At 41.4% G+C, this 21,222-nt stretch overlaps 13 non-coding genes and 1 pseudogene across 13 annotated transcripts; 9 read left to right on the top strand and 5 right to left on the bottom strand.

The window, feature by feature from the left end:
• The first annotated feature begins 2,982 nt into the window (after window positions 1-2,982).
• Window positions 2,983-3,173, top strand: LOC115057932 (U2 spliceosomal RNA). The gene has a single exon (XR_003841986.1). It is a non-coding gene; the product is annotated as a U2 spliceosomal RNA (small nuclear RNA).
• Window positions 3,174-3,737: 564 nt separating this feature from the next.
• On the bottom strand, window positions 3,738-3,810 carry trnam-cau (transfer RNA methionine (anticodon CAU)). The gene has a single exon. It is a non-coding gene; the product is annotated as a tRNA-Met (tRNA).
• Window positions 3,811-5,149: 1,339 nt separating this feature from the next.
• Window positions 5,150-5,222, bottom strand: trnak-uuu (transfer RNA lysine (anticodon UUU)). Its single transcript has one exon. It is a non-coding gene; the product is annotated as a tRNA-Lys (tRNA).
• Window positions 5,223-7,817: 2,595 nt separating this feature from the next.
• LOC115058017 (U2 spliceosomal RNA) lies at window positions 7,818-8,008 on the top strand. Its single transcript, XR_003842009.1, has one exon. It is a non-coding gene; the product is annotated as a U2 spliceosomal RNA (small nuclear RNA).
• A 1,595-nt stretch (window positions 8,009-9,603) lies between these two features.
• Window positions 9,604-9,677, bottom strand: trnan-guu (transfer RNA asparagine (anticodon GUU)). The gene has a single exon. It is a non-coding gene; the product is annotated as a tRNA-Asn (tRNA).
• A 345-nt stretch (window positions 9,678-10,022) lies between these two features.
• trnam-cau (transfer RNA methionine (anticodon CAU)) lies at window positions 10,023-10,094 on the top strand. The gene has a single exon. It is a non-coding gene; the product is annotated as a tRNA-Met (tRNA).
• Window positions 10,095-11,559: 1,465 nt separating this feature from the next.
• LOC115057927 (U2 spliceosomal RNA) lies at window positions 11,560-11,750 on the top strand. The gene has a single exon (XR_003841984.1). It is a non-coding gene; the product is annotated as a U2 spliceosomal RNA (small nuclear RNA).
• Window positions 11,751-13,839: 2,089 nt separating this feature from the next.
• trnam-cau (transfer RNA methionine (anticodon CAU)) lies at window positions 13,840-13,911 on the top strand. Its single transcript has one exon. It is a non-coding gene; the product is annotated as a tRNA-Met (tRNA).
• A 1,004-nt stretch (window positions 13,912-14,915) lies between these two features.
• Window positions 14,916-14,987, top strand: trnad-guc (transfer RNA aspartic acid (anticodon GUC)). Its single transcript has one exon. It is a non-coding gene; the product is annotated as a tRNA-Asp (tRNA).
• A 1,789-nt stretch (window positions 14,988-16,776) lies between these two features.
• On the bottom strand, window positions 16,777-16,858 carry trnas-aga (transfer RNA serine (anticodon AGA)). The gene has a single exon. It is a non-coding gene; the product is annotated as a tRNA-Ser (tRNA).
• A 1,299-nt stretch (window positions 16,859-18,157) lies between these two features.
• trnam-cau (transfer RNA methionine (anticodon CAU)) lies at window positions 18,158-18,229 on the top strand. Its single transcript has one exon. It is a non-coding gene; the product is annotated as a tRNA-Met (tRNA).
• Window positions 18,230-19,696: 1,467 nt separating this feature from the next.
• LOC115058127 (uncharacterized) lies at window positions 19,697-19,874 on the top strand (annotated as a pseudogene).
• Window positions 19,875-20,481: 607 nt separating this feature from the next.
• On the top strand, window positions 20,482-20,563 carry trnas-aga (transfer RNA serine (anticodon AGA)). Its single transcript has one exon. It is a non-coding gene; the product is annotated as a tRNA-Ser (tRNA).
• Window positions 20,564-21,018: 455 nt separating this feature from the next.
• Window positions 21,019-21,090, bottom strand: trnac-gca (transfer RNA cysteine (anticodon GCA)). Its single transcript has one exon. It is a non-coding gene; the product is annotated as a tRNA-Cys (tRNA).
• Window positions 21,091-21,222: the final 132 nt, after the last annotated feature.

Here is a 21,222-nt window from a genome sequence, read left to right as displayed (position 1 = left end):
AGAGCGTTTATGAGGATGGTATATTTTAAAGTGTGTTTGTCTACAGTGTGTAAGGGGACAGTTTGTTTTTCTACAGTGTATATCTAGAGTTCTCTGGTGAGACACATAACATCTTCAGCATCAGCATATCAGCAGATCACCCTGGGACTAGACCACTGCAGATCAGGGTGTCGCCTCAAAAGATGCTGCCTCCTTCAAAGAGCTAAGAGACACTGAGGAACCAGAGGCCTGTATCACAAAGCTGGATTAACATACCTGGGATCTGTTTTAGTGATCCACAAAGCTGGTTATCAACTTGATAATCAAACCAGGTTTTTCCATCTAGATCTGTGCACGTTCACATAAAAGGGGTTGGGTTTGCTGCATCTGACCAACCGACCACATGGAGAAGACACAATACTGAATTTCACAACTGTAAAATTAAGAAAACAAAGACTATCAACCAATAAAATGAACAAAAAGCAACAGACTTGCAGCTCACAAAAGCTGCAAAAATTCTGGGAAATTAATCACAGGCTCTGTCAATGAGTAAATTACTGGGATTATAACATTAAATTCTCCACCACATTCAATATAAACATACATGATGCAGCCCGGACCACTGTTGTATCCAGACTGTGCTGACTGCTGCTTTTCATTGAGAGAAGTTGTGTTTTATATGTGTTGTATATTCCAAGCAGCACTGAGTTTCTAACATTTGGATGTTAGACCCTAAATATGTTTTGAACTCCAAATGAACTGTCCTCTGTCTATTCTTCATTTCTTGTTTGTCACAATTCCAACCCTCCTCCTTTATCAGGGCTAAAGAGAGACAGAAGCATCTCCACATCCTCCCCCTGAACACAGGAGCCAGCCATCCATAACCAGATGTGGACAAACCTCCTCCCCACAACATCACCCAAAAAGAACCAACCCTCATCATCACTTCATCACAGAGAGGGACCTTATGCTGTCATCAGATTCAGTGATGTCTTCATCAGGTCATCAAGTTTACACATCATCAACTGTCTTTGAGGAGAAATAATCAAACACCAAGTCAATTTCTTCTTCTCTGTATTTTCACCTGTCGGTCCAGGTGTGCTCTGACTAACAGGACTTCAGCCTGCTGACCTACACTGAGCTGCTCTGTTTCCTCTGAAAGAACAAGTCTTTAATTCGAGTTCAAACTGAGGCAGTAACTGCAACAGCGAGAAATGTTTTCCATGCTAACGAAGCCTAATTAGCTAATTAAGATACGTTAGCATGCTAGCTAAATTAACAAAGTTAGCATGCTAACCAAATTAGCTAACTTAGCTATGTTAGCATAACGACGTCACGACTTCAACAAGGAGGACTCTGCTCAACATGTCGATTAAATGTTGTTTAAGAACAGTTTCACATGCAAACAGAGAAAAGACAACTTTACAGAAATTCAGCGTTAAAGTTCTCATTAAAGTTCTTACCTGAACTCCGGTGAATATTTGCTACAGGTGCTGCAGGATGACGGAAGTTTGTTTCAAAACTCAGACTGGTGAATTTACAGCATTTAGTTAGCAGCACAACTTCCTGAACTTGTTTTCGGCACTGCTCCTCTTTTCAGTTCACTTCTAAGTTTTATTTTGTTTTCCATTTTCTCACAAAATGTCGAGTTGTAGCCACTTAAACAACTTTACACAACGCGCTGTCACTCCAAATGAATGACACCACTGGGAGCCAATGACAACTGAGGGGACATGGAAGGACCAATCAGGTTTTTCGGGGGAGGGAGCCTCAGCTGTGATCACGAGAGAATATTCTCATTCACTTGGACTCTTTCCTTCTCATTATTTGTCCTAAAAAGGAACCAAGAAAGCCATCAAAGCTGAGCCACTTGGTTTTTCTTCATGCCAATCTGAACCAAAGACGAGCTAAAACTGTTAGGATTTTCATTTACATCCTGTTGTATCATCCTTTATACTTGTCTATGTGGTTTAAATGTAAATAGTTCAACATTTTTAAATGATTTACATTTAATTAAAGATGAAAAGTATTTTCAAACTGAGTTGGATCTTTGGGTTTTTGTGCTTTTTCATTTATTATTTGCCATTTATCATTCGTTCGCGAAACGAGTCATGTGCGTCTTTGTGCGCATGCGCTCATCCATCTGACACGAACGCTGGAGTGTCAGCGTGGGAGAGCGATTAAAGACAGGAAATGCCTTTGATCTCCAGTGACGTCACACAGTGTCGTAGCTCCATGTAGGTTGGAGCTGAGGATGTGATTTGAGAATGAAGTTGTTCTGAGCACACTCCGAAAAAGGACAGGAAGTGTCATTTCTCCTGACATGTAGCATGGTTTTTGTGCTGGAAGTTGTTTATCAAACATAACCAGAAGCAGCCAGTGACTAATTTAAAGAAGCATGAAACCAGAACATGCTGTGATCCAGCCATTGTTCTGTAAGAGCTGAGTGAATACGTATGTTAGCATTAAACGGGCATAGCGGACTTTATGTTAAGATAAAATGATGGCAGTAATGCTGGTTAAAATGACCTTGAATGCTATTTTAAATTTGTGGGTCTTCAGTCATTTGTGGTCTTATTCTGTGGAAGAGAATGTTCCTCTTTCATTTTATTATTCTCTCTTTCGGTCGAAAAAAGCCGAGTCCAGTCGAGGAGAGCCGAATCTTCAGAGAATCCGTGCAGACAGGGGGGTTATTTTGATGGACACACCATGAGGCCAATCACATGAGAGGACAAACTGATGTTTTCACAATAATATTCAGCTGGTAAATTGACATAGATATGAAGTTTTACAGGTGACCAAGAAGAGACGTTTTCTTTGCTCTACAACGTAACTTTGTGAAAATAACATGTCTGTGGTTGTTTTCTGATCCCTCCTTCGTTTCTTCATGTCTTCTGTTTGTGTCTCTCTCTCGGAGTGATGTTGTTACTGAAGCCGACTCTGACCCCTCACTGAGCGGGTCGGTGCGGAGAAACACTCCGTTACCTCCGACAGCTGAGCGGTATCGCTTCTCGGCCTTTTGGCTAAGATCAAGTGTAGTATCTGTTCTTATCAGTTTAATATCTGATACGTCCCCTACCCGGGGACCATATATTAAATAGATGTTTGGAACAGGGAGATGGAATAGGGGCTTGCTCCGTCCACTCCACGCATCGACCTGGTATTGCAGTATCTCCAGGAACGGTGCACTCCCTCTGTGTGTTCAATACAAGTCCTGTTCAGCTCAACATCTCCTTAAGCACATGATGTTGTCTTCATGTGTGTAACGCTGAGTGTACAGTGTTCATGTTCAGTTTATGGTTTTAGAATCAGTGATGCATTCATTTAGAAACATCAGTTTAATGTTGCTGATTTCATCAGGTTATATTCTGCTGACCAGACTGAATCAATAAAGTTTTCTTTCAACACGTCATCGTTTAAATGTTGGTTGTATTTTGCATTTGTCAGCTGAATCTACAGTCACTGGAATTATTTAATGAGTTAATTTACAGTTTAAAAAACAGTTTAATTTAATTAGTTTTGAACAAAGAGCTCCAGCAGATTGTTTGAGCTGAAGAAAACAATGCTGTCTGTTTCCAGATGATGAAGAACTCAGTTCTCAGTTGATGCTCAGTTATCTCCATCTAGTGGACAGATGGTAGAAGGTGATTCCTGAAAAGAGGAGGTGACTTTTCCTCAGATCAAATTTCTTCTCTTCACTTGTTTCCGCATTTGAGGTTTAAACCCAACCACTAAACTCTCATTATTAACTAAAGAAGTGCCCCGTGTGAGGCTCGAACTCACGACCTTCAGATTATGAGACTGACGCGCTGCCTACTGCGCCAACGAGGCCTGGAACAAACAGAGCACCCAAAGGACCCCGGGCACGTCGGGGGCACCCTGCACAGCACAGACTAACCTCAGGGGAACAGACCGTTGCCAAAAGGAACATCATCAAAATCAAAAACGTGACAACTTTCATAAATCTAACCTGCAGGGATTATCACAACATTCATAAGAACCAACAACAACCCAAATCAAATGTTTTTATTATTTTTGTTTTTATATATTTTATTGTATTTTACCTTGCATATGTTTACTTGTGTTGGTCTGTAGCAGCAGGGTGGGAGGGGGGGGTTAAATAACTACGGGGGAAAAGAAAAGACAGAGGGACGCTAGTTACTGTAAATTACTGTGATGAGTGCTGATTCTCTCAAATAAAAATATGTTTAAAACAATCAAACAAACCAAATCAATTAAACGGCTTTGCTTTGTCGTGACACCGTGTTTCCCACACAGGTTCAAACACAAGCTCCTCCTTTGTTCTTCTGCTGAGTGAGAAGGAGCTCTGATGTCACTCCTCAGTAAGGAAAGTTGCCATTGGCTGTCCTAAAAGTCAATAGAATTCAGTTCATTTTATTTGATAATTGTTTATTCATTATTCTTTTTTTTAAATGGCTTATGGTCTACAGACGTCTCCCATGACACTGGAGCCTCAAGCCAGCACCTTTGACCCACATCAAATCATGGACCCGTTGTTCCATCAGGTAATGGTTAGCACTCTGGACTTTGAATCCAATCTAGACTATGTAGTCTGTAGTTAATAATGAGAATTTAGTGGTTGGGTCTAGAACCTGAGATGGATGGATGTTCAGTAAACATCAGAGGGTCATTCTGTGGAATTCATGTGCAGCTGTATGATTTAATGTCCTTCTTATGTGTTACCAGTTACCAGTAAAAGAGATTTACAAAATTCACCTGCTGAAAAAAATCCCCAAAACTGTCAAAGAAATGCAGCACTTGGACCGTCAGATTTAGGAGGGCAGATCTAGAAATTGAAATACTGCAGGTGGGTGCAGGTCACAGGTGAATTATGTCAACTATTGGAACTGTAACAGATTGGTTTCAGACATTTATGTGACACACAGTCAGGCCATGTCCTCTGTGTCTCTGCAGTTTTACAGACGCAAAACAAAACATGATAATGCTGCCTGTCCTGCTGATATCAAAGCTATCATTAACTTTTCTGTTTCCTCACCAGAGACTGGCAGCTGGACACATGTGTCAGGATGGCTCAGTGGTCTGAGGTGCCAGACTCAAGATCTTTCCTGCACAAATGTGCCTTGAACATGAAAGTCTCATGGTTTCATTATTTCATCACTGCTGTGGAGTCTATAATGTGAAGCTGCATCACCTGAACAGGGACTTGAACCCTGGACCCTCAGATTAAAAGTCTGATGCTCTACCAACTGAGCTACTCAGGCTTCTGATGGCTGTATAATTCAGATGGAATTCGATAAATTATTTCAACTTGACTCGTTGAACAAACAGCCCTGTCCCAGCAGGGGTTGATCCTGCAGGTCATCTCTCTCTGTTTCCTGAAGGCCTCTCTGCCATTTACTAATTAAAATATATTCCTAAAAAAACCAACATGTTTCTATCATATGATGATGAAATCTAAAGGCTCTCTGATCATCACATTGAGAAGTTCATCTGGTTTGTGATATTTCTTCATATGATAGTGAGGTAAAATGTGTTCAGTGGGATGTGTGTGTATCCAGCAGGACTGACAGCTTCATGTGGGATTCTCACAGAGATGATTCAAACCTGATCACAGTGATCAGTATGGATATACAGTATGTTTGCTGTCAGTGGAGGAAACTCTCAGACAGGACTAATAGTCATGTTTGGGATGTTCCTGGATTTGAGTTGAATGAGTGTAAATTCTCTCTGATTTTAACACACGTTCACACATCCACCTCTATTCAGACATGGAGTTTACATATTATTTGGAATTCTAATGTGAATGTCACAAGCAGCTTTTTTTTTATTATTAATGTTAAGACCCAGAAAGCAGCATATTTGATTGATTGTTGTACCAACCTGAAGATGATCAGTGTTTATAGCTCATAACCTGATCACAGATCAATAATCAGCCATTGGAAGACGCTCTGAAACTTTCTTCTGCAGTCAGAACTCATCCACCTTCAGACTGGACATCTTCTGACTGTAGAACTGGAGCTTTTTATACATCTCACTGCAGCACAATAAAGTCCTCTGTGAGTATTGTGTGTCCAACAGTGTACATGACATCTGAGCAGCAATATTTCCACCTGCTGGAGATTTATTGTTACTACAGCTGTAGAATAAATCTATCAGAACATGAACTCAGTCTGTAGAATCCAAAAGATTAATGACACACTTTGTCCTGCTGTTATGGAATCAAATCCTACTTTAGGTTCTCGATATATTAAACTTATGAGCACTGTTGGGGATCAAACAGAAAAGGACAAACGTATTAAAGAAGATTTTTCTTTTCTTTTAATTATATATAACCCACAGGCCCATAACCCAGAGGTCGATGGATCGAAACCATCCTCTGCTACTCTAACACACTGGATGTCTCATCATGAGATACGAGTTTAACTTCATCAGCATTGATTATCAGAAAAACATGCAGAATGTCACTTTCTCCATTAATGTGTACAACTTTCACTGTGCTGCTTGTGACTCAGTGATGCTGTTGAATGCTTTTCGTGCCGCCATCAATAAAGTGTGTCTTTCCGCCCGGAAAGTAACACAATCAAATTGTGAACTGGAATTGTTTACATTTTTGTCATCTTTTTTTTTTTTTTACAATTACAGTTTTTCACAATTCACAATTTCAAATATAAAATGCACTTAAATTATTTTATTTGCTTCAAAAATGTCAAAAGTATCAGCGTCAATATGAATCATCTTGTTTTTACATGATTACAAATTTTCAACGAATTGCACATAAACCAGGGTTAGTGTTCGGAACCAGCCCTCTCTGTGTTGTTCTCTTGAGACTTTTGTCTGTCATAACAATACAGAATTGTTGTGTTTTGATAAGCTGTTAACTCGCAGAGTGCGGCTGCATGACTCTCGTCCAGACAGGGACCAACATTTACGCCAGACTTTCTCCGAAACCGCAAAACTTCATTTGAAACTTCAGGATGTGTTAGGAAACAAAATCACCTATTATATCATTACAGATATGACACAGGAAATGATCATCACAACGTTTAAATCTAAAGGTTCACAGCTCAGACAAATTTACTTTTCGGTCTCAAAAACAATTTTCCGGCAATAACTTCGTGGAAGTGTGACGTCATTTGATGCGTCTACATTTATCCGATTAGGAGTGTTATATTTGTCCCATGTTACTTTGGTATCGGCTCTCCCCGAAGTATTACTGCCATGTTTGAGATGAAATAAGTTCACTGACGCTTTAAAATGATCGCGGTACTGATGCTAATCCTGTTAGCCGGTCTATGGCGTTTTCCATTGTATGTTAGCATTAAACGGACATAACGGACTTTATGTTAAGATAAAATGATGGCAGTAATTCTGGTTAAAATGACTTTGAATGCTATTTTAAATATGTGTGTGGTCAGTCATTTGTGGTTTTATACTGTTAATGACAAAGATACTCTTTCATTTTATTATTCTCTCTTTCGGTCGAAAAAAGCCGAGTCCAGTCGAGGAGAGCCGAATCTTCAGAGAATCCGTGCAGACAGGGGGGTTATTTTGATGGACACACCATGAGGCCAATCACATGAGAGGACAAACTGATGTTTTCACAATAATATTCAGCTGCTAAATTGACATAGATATGAAGTTTTACAGGTGACCAAGAAGAGACGTTTTCTTTGCTCTACAACGTAACTTTGTGAAAATAACATGTCTGTGGTTGTTCTCTGATCCCTCCTTCGTTTCTTCATGTCTTCTGTTTGTGTCTCTCTCTCGGAGTGATGTTGTTACTGAAGCCGACTCTGACCCCTCACTGAGCGGGTCGGTGCGGAGAAACACTCCGTTACCTCCGACAGCTGAGCGGTATCGCTTCTCGGCCTTTTGGCTAAGATCAAGTGTAGTATCTGTTCTTATCAGTTTAATATCTGATACGTCCCCTACCCGGGGACCATATATTAAATAGATTTTTGGAACAGGGAGATGGAATAGGGGCTTGCTCCGTCCACTCCACGCATCGACCTGGTATTGCAGTATCTCCAGGAACGGTGCACTCCCTCTGTGTGTTCAATACAAGTCCTGTTCAGCTCAACATCACCTTAAACACATGATGTTGTCTTCATGTGTGTAACGCTGAGTGTACAGAGTGTTCATGTTCAGTTTATGGTTTTACAATCAGTGATGCATTCATGTAGAAACATCAGTTTAATGTTGCTGATTTCATCAGGTTATATTCTGCTGACCAGACTGAATCAATAAAGTTTTGTTTCAACACGTCATCGTTTAAATGTTGGTTGTATTTTGCATTTGTCAGCTGAATCCACAGAGTGACTGAAATGATGAAGTAAATCCAGGAAAGGAAAAACATTTGGCTCAGAATCTCAATGTAGATTTGAACAAAGAGCTCCAGCTGAAGAAAACAATGCTGTCTGTTTCCAGATGATGAAGAACTCAGTTCTCAGTTGATGCTCAGTTATCTCCATCTAGTGGACAGATGGTAGAAGTTGATTCCTGAAAAGAGGAAGTGACTTTTCCTCAGATCAAACTGTTGAAGGAGAACGAGCAGCTTCTTCCTCACTGACTCACTCAACCTCTGTCTCCTGGGTTTGGATTTAGGTCTGGGTCTGGGTCTGGGTCTAAGACCAGGTGGGCCTGCTCAGAGTCTCTGTGTTGGATGTGAGCTGCTGAAATCTCTGAACACCATGACACAGATAATATCAGTCTGATGTGTCATCTGTAATCCAGATGTTGTCAGCAACAAACAGATGTTCCTGACAGAAGCTGCTCTGATTCACTTCAAGCAGCACATGAGCCTCTTTCTCAGGAGCACACACAGAAAAAATAAGATTTTCTATTCCAACAATATACGTGATGTCCTCGTGTATGAATGAATGTTTCACTGATGCAGATTTTTACAGAACAACATCAACAACTAATAACTCCACAACGAGACTGTGTGACGTCACTGGAGATCAAAGGCATTTCCTGTCTTTCATTAGATTAGATAGATATGTGTGTGTTTATGGGCGGTGTAGCTCAGTGGTAGAGCATTAGACTCTGAGTGTCTCCTGCCAAACTGCAACTTTGAACAAGGGTCAGTGTTTAAGTCCCAACTACCCCAACAAAATGCTGAAGAAATACACCCATTTTCAAATGTTCAAATGAAAAGTCTCCATCTGATGTTCTTTTCATTTAGACTCCATGCAGGCTGTTCATGATTACTTTGTTTGTGTGTGGCTGTTTTGAATGTATGATCTTTGTTGTTCATAAAGAAAGGCTTTAATAAAGATCAGAATGAAAAGGAACATTTCCTCCAGTTTGTCACGCCCCACCTGTCATCTCTCTGTTCCCCACCAGTGGGGTGGAGCCCACACTTTAAGAACGGCGGCCCTATAAGCATCCAACAGCATCACTGAGTCAGGAGCAGCACAGTGACAACTGTACACATTACTGGAGTGATAAATGACATTCTGCATCTATTTGAGTCAGTGAGGAAACATGTGAAGAGAAGAAGCTGCTCGTTCTCCTTCAACAGTTTGATCTGTGGAAAAGTCACTTCCTCTTTTCAGGGATCAACTTCTACCATCTGTCCACTAGATGGAGATAACTGAGCATCAACGTGTGAACTATAATACCAGTGAATTAAACAAAGATCGTCCCTGGGTGGGCTCGAACCACCATCCTTTCAGTTAACAGCCGAACGCGCTGACCGATTGCGCCACAGAGACACGTTGACCAGGTGAAGGTTCATTCTGATGGAATGAACTGTTTCTACACAAGCTGCACGAATGTGACACAGAGCTCATGTTTAAAGTATTTTTCTTCAGTACTCTTATTGTGTATGGAGCTCTGACTGTTGACATAAGTGCAGGTGACCTAAATTCAGCAGCATCATCAATGTCCTCATCTCATCCAAAAGGCTTCATCAGACAGATCGGTGTTGCAGGAGCTCAGAAACCATCATGTAGGACTCTGAATCTACGTGAACCTGTTTGACTGCAGATGTGCATATTAAACTGATAAGCACTGTTGGGGATCAAACAGAAATGGACAAACGTATTAAAGTAGCTATGAGCAGAGTGGCGCAGCGGAAGCGTGCTGGGCCCATAACCCAGAGGTCGATGGATCGAAACCATCCTCTGCTATTCTAACACACTGGCTGTCTCATCATGAAACACGAGTTTAACTTCAGCAGCATTGATTATCAGAAAAACATGCAGAATGTCACGTTCTCCATGAATGTGTACAATTTTCACTGTGCTGCTTGTGACTCAGTGATGCTGCTGAATGCTCTTAAAGTGTGTCTGTCCGCCCCGAAAGTAACACAATCAAATTGTGAACTGGAATTGCTTACATTTTTGTCATCTTTTTTTTTTTTTTTTTTTACAATTACAGTTTTTGACAATTCACATTTTCAAATATAAAATGCACTTTAATTATTTTATTTGCTTCAAAAATGTCAAAAGTATAAGCGTCAATGTGAATCATCTTGTTTTTACATGATTACCAATTTTTAAACGACTGCACATAAACCAGGGTTAGTGTTCGGAACCAGCCCTCTCTGTGTTGTTCTCTTGAGACTTTTGTCTGTCATAACAATACAGAATCGTTGTGTTTTGATAAGCTGTTAACTCGCAGAGTGCGGCTGCATTACTCTCGTCCAGACAGGGACCAACATTTACGCCAGATTTTCTCCGAAACCGCAAAACTTCATTTGAAACTTCAGGATGTGTTAGAAAACAAAATCACCTATTATATCATTACAGATATGACACAGGAAATGATCATCACAATGTTTAAATCTAAAGGTTCACAGCTCAGACAAATTTACTTTTCGGTCTCAAAAACAATTTTCCGGCAATAACTTCGTGGAAGTGTGACGTCATTTGATGCGTCTACATTTATCCGATTAGGAGTGTTATATTTGTCCCATGTTACTTTGGTATCGGCTCTCCCCGAAGTATTACTGCCATGTTTGAGATGAAATAAGTTCACTGACGCTTTAAAATGATCGCGGTACTGATGCTAATCCCCTTAGCCGGTCTATGGCGTTTTCCATTGTATGTTAGCATTAAACGGACATAATGGACTTTATGTTAAGATAAAATGATGGCAGTAATTCTGGTTAAACTGACTTTGAATGCTATTTTAAATATGTGGGTGTTCAGTCATTTGTGGTTTTATACTGTGAATGACAAAGATACTATTTCATTTTATTATGCTCTCTTTTGGTCGAAAAATGCCGAGTCCAGTCGAGGAGAGCCGAATCTTCAGAGAATCCGTGCAGACAGGGGGGGTTATTTTGATGGACACACCATGAGGCCAATCACATGAGAGGACAAACTGATGTTTTCACAATAATATTCAGCTGCTAAATTGACATAGATATGAAGTTTTACAGGTGACCAAGAAGAGACGTTTTCTTTGCTCTACAACGTAACTTTGTGAAAATAACATGTCTGTGGTTGTTCTCTGATCCCTCCTTCGTTTCTTCATGTCTTCTGTTTGTGTCTCTCTCTCGGAGTGATGTTGTTACTGAAGCCGACTCTGACCCCTCACTGAGCGGGTCGGTGCGGAGAAACACTCCGTTACATCCGACAGCTGAGCGGTATCGCTTCTCGGCCTTTTGGCTAAGATCAAGTGTAGTATCTGTTCTTATCAGTTTAATATCTGATACGTCCCCTACCCGGGGACCATATATTAAATAGATGTTTGGAACAGGGAGATGGAATAGGGGCTTGCTCCGTCCACTCCACGCATCGACCTGGTATTGCAGTATCTCCAGGAACGGTGCACTCCCTCTGTGTGTTCAATACAAGTCCTGTTCAGCTCAACATCACCTTAAACACATGATGTTGTCTTCATGTGTGTAACGCTGAGTGTACAGAGTGTTCATGTTCAGTTTATGGTTTTAGAATCAGTGATGCATTCATGTAGAAACATCAGTTTAATGTTGCTGATTTCATCAGGTTATATTCTGCTGACCAGACTGAATCAATAAAGTTTTGTTTCAACACGTCATCGTTTAAATGTTGGTTGTGTTTTGCATTTGTCAGCTGAATCCACAGAGTGACTGAAATGATGAAGTAAATCCAGGAAAGGAAAAACATTTGGCTCTGAATCTCAATGTAGATTTGAACAAAGAGCTCCAGCTGAAGAAAACAATGCTGTCTGTTTCCAGATGATGAAGAACTCAGTTCTCAGTTGATGCTCAGTTATCTCCATCTAGTGGACAGATGGTAGAAGTTGATTCCTGAAAAGAGGAAGTGACTTTTCCTCAGATCAAACTGTTGAAGGAGAACGAGCAGCTTCTTCCTCACTGACTCACTCAACCTCTGTCTCCTGGGTTTGGATTTAGGTCTGGGTCTGGGTCTGGGTCTAAGACCAGGTGGGCCTGCTCAGAGTCTCTGTGTTGGATGTGAGCTGCTGAAATCTCTGAACACCATGACACAGATAATATCAGTCTGATGTGTCATCTGTAATCCAGATGTTGTCAGCAACAAACAGATGTTCCTGACAGAAGCTGTGCTGATTCACTTCAACCAGCACATGAGCCTCTTTCTCAGGAGCACACACAGAAAAATAAGATTTTCTATTCCAACAATATACGTGATGTCCTCGTGTATGAATGAATGTTTCACTGATGCAGATTTTTACAGAACAACATCAACAACTAATAACTCCACAACGAGACTGTGTGACGTCACTGGAGATCAAAGGCAGGTCCTGTCTTTCATTAGATTAGATAGATATGTGTGTGTTTATGGGCGGTGTAGCTCAGTGGTAGAGCATTAGACTCTGAGTGTCTCCTGCCAAACTGCAACTTTGAACAAGGGTCAGTGTTTAAGTCCCACCTGCCCCAACAAAATGCTGAAGAATTACACCCATCTTCAAATGTTCAAATGAAAAGTCTCCATCTGATGTTCTTTTCATTTAGACTCCATGCAGGCTGTTAATGATTACTTTGTTTGTGTGTGGCTGTTTTGAATTTATGATCTTTGTTGTTCATGAAGAAAGGCTTTAATAAAGATCAGAATGAAAAGGAACATTTCCTCCAGTTTGTCACGCCCCACCTGTCATGTCTCTGTTCCCCACCAGTGGGGTGGAGCCCACACTTTAAGAACGGCGGCCCTATAAGCATCCAACAGCATCACTGAGTCACTGAGCACAGTGACAACTGTACACATTACTGGAGAAAGTGATAAATGACATTCTCCATCTATTTGAGTCAGTGAGGAAACATGTGAAGAGAAGAAGCTGCTCGTTCTCCTTCAACAGTTTGATCTGTGGAAAAGTCACTTCCTCTTTTCAGGAATCAACTTCTACCATCTGTCCACTAGATGGAGATAACTGAGCATCAACGTAAAAACCCTCTGGTCTTCCATGTGTGAACTATAATACCAGTGAATTAAACAAAGATCGTCCCTGGGTGGGCTCGAACCACCATCCTTTCGGTTAACAGCCGAACGCGCTGACCGAGACATGTTGACCAGGTGAAGGTTCATTCTGATGGAATGAACTTCTTCTACACAAGCTGCATGAATGTGACACAGAGCTCATGTTTAAAGTATTTTTCTTCAGTACTCTTATTGTGTATGGAGCTCTGACTGTTGACATAAGTGCAGGTGACCTAAATTCAGCAGCATCATCAATGTCCTCATCTTATCCAAAAGGCTTCATCAGACAGATCGGTGTTGCAGGAGCTCAGAAACCATCATGTAGGACTCTGAATCTACCTGAACCTGTTTGACTGCAGATGTGCATATTAAGCTGATAAGCACTGTTGGGGATCAAACAGAAAAGGACAAACGTATTAAAGAAGATTTTTCTTTTCTTTTAATCATATATAACCCACAGATCCAGAAGAGACTGCAAACGCACGTAGCTATGAGCAGAGTGGCGCAGCGGAAGCGTGCTGGGCCCATAACCCAGAGGTCGATGGATCGAAACCATCCTCTGCTAACCCTAACCCTAACCCTCTAACATACTGGATGTCTCATCATGAAACATGAGTTTAACTTCAGCAGCATTGATTATCAGAAAAACATGCAGAATGTCACTTTCTCCATTAATGTGTACAAATTTCACTGTGCTGCTTATGACTCAGTGATGCTGCTGAATGCTCTTAAAGTGTGTCTGTCCGCCCGGAAAGTAACACAATCAAATTGTGAACTGGAATTGCTTACATTTTTGTCATCTTTTTTTTTTTTTTTTTACAATTACAGTTTTTCACAATTCACATTTTCAAATATAAAATGCACTTTAATTATTTTATTTGCTTCAAAAATGTCAAAAGTATAAGCGTCAATGTGAATCATCTTGTTTTTACATGATTACCAAAACGACTGCACATAAACCAGGGTTAGTGTTCGGAGCCAGCCCTCTCTGTGTTGTTCTCTTGAGACTTTTGTCTGTCATAACAATACAGAATCGTTGTGTTTTGATAAGCTGTTAACTCGCAGAGTGCGGCTGCATTACTCTCGTCCAGACAGGGACCAACATTTACACCAGATTTTCTCCGAAACCGCAAAACTTCATTTGAAACTTCAGGATGTGTTAGAAAACAAAATCACCTATTATATCATTACAGATATGACACAGGAAATGATAATCACAATGTTTAAATCTAAAGGTTCACAGCTCAGACAAATTTACTTTTCGGTCTCAAAAACAATTTTCCGGCAATAACTTCGTGGAAGTGTGACGTCATTTCTATTCCAATAATATTCCAATAATATACGTGATGTCGTCGTGTATGAATGAATGTTTCACTGATGCACAACTCCACAACGAGACTGTGTGACGTCACTGGAGATCAAAGGCATTTCCTGCCTTTCATTGATCTCCCACGCGACACAGATTCATACGTCACTCTCTCACGGTCGCTTCAAATGAATGAGTGCATTCAGTTTCTGTAGTGTAGTGGTTGTCATGTTTACATCACACACTAAAAGTCTCTTCGCAGCTCCTCGTTAGAATAGTGGACAGTATCTCCGCCTGTCACGCGGAAGACCGGGGTTCGATTCCCCGACGGGGAGAGCACGTGTGTATTTCTATAATATGTTATTAACCAGAGTGATAGAAGTAAACAAAATGGCCACACTCCCACAGGACTCCGTTGTAGCTCTCTTCCGGTCAGCTCAGTGGGCTGACATGAACCACGTGACCACCCCGCAGTGAGATCATGGAGTGTCGGGACTCTTCTCTCTTTGTCTGTCTGTATCATGTCCGAAACTCTGAAACACTCTGAACTTCTTTAAAACACAGTGGATTTACTGATATGAAAGTGTCCAGCGGTCCATGATGGATCATTATAAAAAGATATCAACTTTAATTCAAACACATTGTTGGATATAAACACAGAAATTAAAATAACCATCTGCAGCTTTTTTCTAATGTTAAAATGAATGAAGTCAGATCACAGACTGTTGTGTTGTTGGTCTCTGGTCCTCTGCTCCAGGTGGAGAGTCCTTCCGTTTGTGGAGGATTTCAGTGAAAATAAAGGATGAGGTCGTGTTGAGTGTATAGTGGCAGCATAAAGACTGGGTCCCGCTGTCTTACTCAGGCTGAACTACAGCGTCTATTCACGGGGGCTTTGACCTGCTCCGTGTCCGACCTGGGCCGGTGCACCCCTCCTTAGACGACCTGGTGATCCCGGGCTCCCCCCGGAGCACCATATCGATACCGAACTTAGTGCGGACACCCGATCGACATAGTCCGCTGCAGCCCAGAGCTCCTGAGCTCAAACGCTCCTCCAGCCTCAGCCTCCCGGGAACTTGGATTACAGGCGAGGGACACACTTCCTTTACGACAGTGACGTCATCAACATTTCCATAAATCTTTTCTGACTTCTAACTTTAGGGTTTGAATTCACTGATAAATAATAAAGTCTAACCATGTGAAAATGAACACTCTGATGCTTTTAGTATTTCCATAAGCCTTTTATGACTTCTAACTTCCCCTGCACAGTGTTTTATCATGAAGTCTTTATCAGTGTGCTTCTAATGTGCAAAACTAAACTAAAGCAGACAGCAACAAAAACGGAGACACACAGAGACTGAACAGGAGAACAGCCTCTTCGGTCGGCCTGACTCTGGACTCTGTGCAGCTTGTGTAGAAACAGTTTATTCAATCAGACACCTGAAACACCTCCTTCGTGGAGAAACTGTTCTGAATGGTGACAGTGGGGCAGCCTTTGTGTTTACATCTGAAATTCTAAATAAATCTGATTTGATTGGTGGAGTGGCAGTGGAGCATTGTTACGGTTGTAATGACACCATGTTCAAATATAACCAACCACGCGAACAGGCTAACAGGCCCTTAACCATGCTACACCACTCTGCTGTAAACCCCAGATGGGAAACCACAATCCCTGGCTTAGGAGGCCAGTGCCTTATCCATTAGGCCACTGGGGCAGATGTGACAACAAGTGAATGGCTTCGAAGCCCACCAGGGACCTGCTGTGTTTAGTCCCAGACAACCCCTTCTGGTTCCATGGTGCATCTGACTTCGGATCAGAAAACTGAGGGTTCGAGTCCCTTTGGTTTTAGGCACCTGTGTATTACAGGTGAATGGACTAACGGATCTTTAAATCTTCAATCTAACGCTCTCCCAAATGAGCTATTTCAGCACAGCAAACAGTAGAAATGACTTCTCATTACTGCTTCCATGACCTGGAAGTGGAACTAAAGGTGTGTCCCTATCACCGGCCTTGATAATGATAACTGAGCACCAGTGAGTGCTCTGATCCTCTTAGATGAGTCCTAACAACAGCACTCAGCTGTGTCTCTCCCCAAATGGGAAACTTGGTCCATAAAAGGAAGTAAATGTTGTTGGCAGGATTCGAACCTGCGCGGGGAAACCCCAATGGATTTCTAGTCCATTGCCTTAACCACTCGGCCACAACAACCATGCACAGTAACGCTCCTGTGACTCAGCATTTTCCAGCCTGGATAGTTTTCTCCTCAAAGGACAGGGCACCTTCTTGTTGTGAGGAAGCACAGCTTTCAACCTTTGTGGAAGTGACATACAATTGTGAGGAGCACAAGCGTTGACTGACACAGACGTGGTTTTAGAGAAAAACTGCAGAGAAACTGGCAGCACTGATGCTGAGCTGCTTAAAGTGTCTGTCTTATAAACAGGACATCCTGCATTCAAACCCCAGCAGTGCTTCGCTCTCAGTGGAGTTCCTGCTCATCACTTCCTGTATTACAGCTTTTACTTGCAGTTTCTGGACAAGTTGCTGTGTTGAGCAGATGGTGATTGCCCTTTTTTGACACAAGACAAATTTTGGTAAGAGTCATGATGGTCAGTCAATGATATTGGCTACGTAACACTAAGGGCTCGTCCGGGATTTGCTGAGTTAGATGTAACAAACTTAAGTTTCCAATGAGGACTCTGCTCACCATGTCTATTCAACGTGCTGCAGCTGTCACATTCATGCAGCTTGTGTAGAAACACATCTGGTTTGTGATATTTCTTCATATGATCGTGAGGTAAAATGTGTTCAGTGGGATGTGTGTGTATCCAGCAGGACTGACAGCTTCATGTGGGATTCTCACAGAGATGATTCAAACCTGATCACAGTGATCAGTATGGATATACAGTATGTTTGCTGTCAGTGGAGGAAACTCTCAGACAGGACTAATAGTCATGTTTGGGATGTTCCTGGATTTGAGTTGAATGAGTGTAAATTCTCTCTGATTTTAACACACGTTCACACATCCACCTCTATTCAGACATGGAGTTTACATATTGTTTGGAATTCTAATGTGAATGTCACAGACAGCATTTTTTGTCAACACTTGTTCTTTTAATTCATGTTAAAAACCCAAGAAGCAACATATTTGATTGGGTATGAGTCAGAACTCATCCACCTTCAGACTGGACATCTTCTGACTGTAGAACTGGAGCTTTTTATGCCTCTCACTGCAGCAATACTTCCACCTGCTGGAGATTTATTGTTACTACAGCTGTAAAATAAATCTATCAGAACATGAACTCAGTCTGTAGAATCCAGAAGATTAATGACACACTTTGTCCTGCTGTTATGGAATCAAATCCTACTTTAGGTTTTCTATATATTAAACTGATGAGCACTGTTGGGGATCAAACAGAAAAGGACAAACGTATTAAAGAAGATTTCTCTTTTCTTTTAATTATATATAACCCACAGATCCAGAAGAGACTGCAAACACACGTAGCTGTGAGCAGAGTGGCGCAGCGGAAGCGTGCTGGGCCCATAACCCAGAGGTCGATGGATCGAAACCATCCTCTGCTACTCTAACACACTGGATGTCTCATCATGACACATGTGTTTGACTTCATCAGCATTGATTATCAGAATGTCACTTTCTCCATTAATGTGTACAATTTTCACTGTGCTGCTTGTGACTCAGTGATGCTGTTGAATGCTTTTCGGGCCGCCGTTCTTAAAGTGTGTCTTTCCGCCCGGAAAGTAACACAATCAAATTGTGAACTGGAATTGCTTACATTTTTGTCATCTTTTTTTTTTTTTTTTTTTTACAATTACAGTTTTTCACAATTCACAATTTCAAATATAAAATGCACTTTAATTATTTTATTTGCTTCAAAAATGTCAAAAGTATAAGCGTCAATGTGAATCATCTTGTTTTTACATGATTACAAATTTTCAACGACTGCACATAAACCAGGGTTAGTGTTCGGAACCAGCCCTCTCTGTGTTGTTCTCTTGAGACTTTTGTCTGTCATAACAATACAGAATTGTTGTGTTTTGATAAGCTGCTAACTCGCAGAGTGCGGCTGCATGACTCTCGTCCAGACAGGGACCAACATTTACGCCAGATTTTCTCCGAAACCGCAAAACTTCATTTGAAACTTCAGGATGTGTTAGAAAACAAAATCACCTATTATATCATTACAGATATGACACAGGAAATGATAATCACAATGTTTAAATCTAAGGGTTCACAGCTCAGACAAATTTACTTTTCGGTCTCAAAAACGATTTTCCGGCAATAACTTCGTGGAAGTGTGACGTCATTTGATGCGTCTACATTTATCCGATTAGGAGTGTTATATTTGTCCCATGTTACTTTGGTATCGGCTCTCCCCGAAGTATTACTGCCATGTTTGAGATGAAATAAGTTCACTGACGCTTTAAAATGATCGCGGTACTGATGCTAATCCCGTTAGCCGGTCTATGGCGTTTTCCATTGTATGTTAGCATTAAACGGACATAACGGATTTTATGTTAAGATAAAATGATGGCAGTAATGCTGGTTAAAATGACTTTGAATGCTATTTTAAATATGTGTGTGTTCAGTCATTTGTGGTTTTATACTGTTAATGACAAAGATACTCTTTCATTTTATTATTCTCTCTTTCGGTCGAAAAAAGCCGAGTCCAGTCGAGGAGAGCCGAATCTTCAGAGAATCCGTGCAGACAGGGGGGTTATTTTGATGGACACACCATGAGGCCAATCACATGAGAGGACAAACTGATGTTTTCACAATAATATTCAGCTGGTAAATTGACATAGATATGAAGTTTTACAGGTGACCAAGAAGAGACGTTTTCTTTGCTCTACAACGTAACTTTGTGAAAATAACATGTCTGTGGTTGTTTTCTGATCCCTCCTTCGTTTCTTCATGTCTTCTGTTTGTGTCTCTCTCTCGGAGTGATGTTGTTACTGAAGCCGACTCTGACCCCTCACTGAGCGGGTCGGTGCGGAGAAACACTCCGTTACCTCCGACAGCTGAGCGGTATCGCTTCTCGGCCTTTTGGCTAAGATCAAGTGTAGTATCTGTTCTTATCAGTTTAATATCTGATACGTCCCCTACCCGGGGACCATATATTAAATAGATTTTTGGAATAGGAGCTTGCTCCGTCCACTCCACGCATCGACCTGGTATTGCAGTATCTCCAGGAACGGTGCACTCCCTCTGTGTGTTCAATACAAGTCCTGTTCAGCTCAACATCACCTTAAACACATGATGTTGTCTTCATGTGTGTAACGCTGAGTGTACAGAGTGTTCATGTTCAGTTTATGGTTTTAGAATCAGTGATGCATTCATGTAGAAACATCAGTTTAATGTTGCAGCTGATTTCATCAGGTTATATTCTGCTGACCAGACTGAATCAATAAAGTTTTGTTCCAACACGTCATCGTTTAAATGTTGGTTGTATTTTGCATTTGTCAGCTGAAGCCACAGAGTGACTGAAATGATGAAGTAAATCCAGGAAAGGAAAAACATTTGGCTCTGAATCTCAATGTAGATTTGAACAAAGAGCTCCAGCTGAAGAAAACAATGCTGTCTGTTTCCAGATGATGAAGAACTCAGTTCTCAGTTGATGCTCAGTTATCTCCATCTAGTGGACAGATGGTAGAAGTTGATTCCTGAAAAGAGGAAGTGACTTTTCCTCAGATCAAACTGTTGAAGGAGAACGAGCAGCTTCTTCCTCACTGACTCACTCAACCTCTGTCTCCTGGGTTTGGATTTAGGTCTGGGTCTGGGTCTAAGACCAGGTGGGCCTGCTCAGAGTCTCTGTGTTGTTGTGGCTGAGTGGTTAAGGTGATGGACTAGAAATCCATTGGGGTTTCCCTGTGCAGGTTCAAATCCTGCCAACAATGGTTTGTTGTTTCCATGGACCAAGTTTCCCATTTGGGGAGAGACACACCATGTTTGAGAATCTCTGTAATCTGCAAGGCATGAAGGTATGACAGAGCTGAGTTAGGACTCATCTAAGAGGATGAGAACATTTCCTCCAGTTTGTCACGCCCCACCTGTCATGTCTCTGTTCCCCACCAGTGGGGTGGAGCCCACACTTTAAGAACGGAGGCCCTATAAGCATTCAACAGCATCACTGAGTCAGGAGCAGCACAGTGACAACTGTACACATTACTGGAGAAAGTGATAAATGACATTCTGCATGTTTTCCTGTTAATCAGTGCTGCTGAAAAACTCCTGACATTTTCCAGCTAAATGATGAGACGTTCAGTGTGTTAGAATAGCAGAGGATGGTTTTGATCCATTGACCTCTGGGTTATGAGATTGTGCTTGCACATGAAACCATGTAGTGTTTGGCAGGGGGCACCCAGATTTGAACTGGGGACCTCTTGATCTGCAGTCAAATGCTCTACCACTGAGCTACACCCCCCACAAACACACACAGCCCATCACTGCAGATCAGCAGGTCTGACTGAAAACATACTGTAAAGTATGAACCACAGGGGTCAGACTGAGACTTCTGAAATGTTTCATAAATAGACTGAACAGGTGAGGGCTTTGG

Source organism: Echeneis naucrates, chromosome 2 (genome assembly GCF_900963305.1).
Source record: "Echeneis naucrates chromosome 2, fEcheNa1.1, whole genome shotgun sequence".
In the NCBI taxonomy this organism is placed as follows: domain Eukaryota; kingdom Metazoa; phylum Chordata; class Actinopteri; order Carangiformes; family Echeneidae; genus Echeneis; species Echeneis naucrates.
This window is presented reverse-complemented; position numbering and strand designations above follow the sequence as displayed.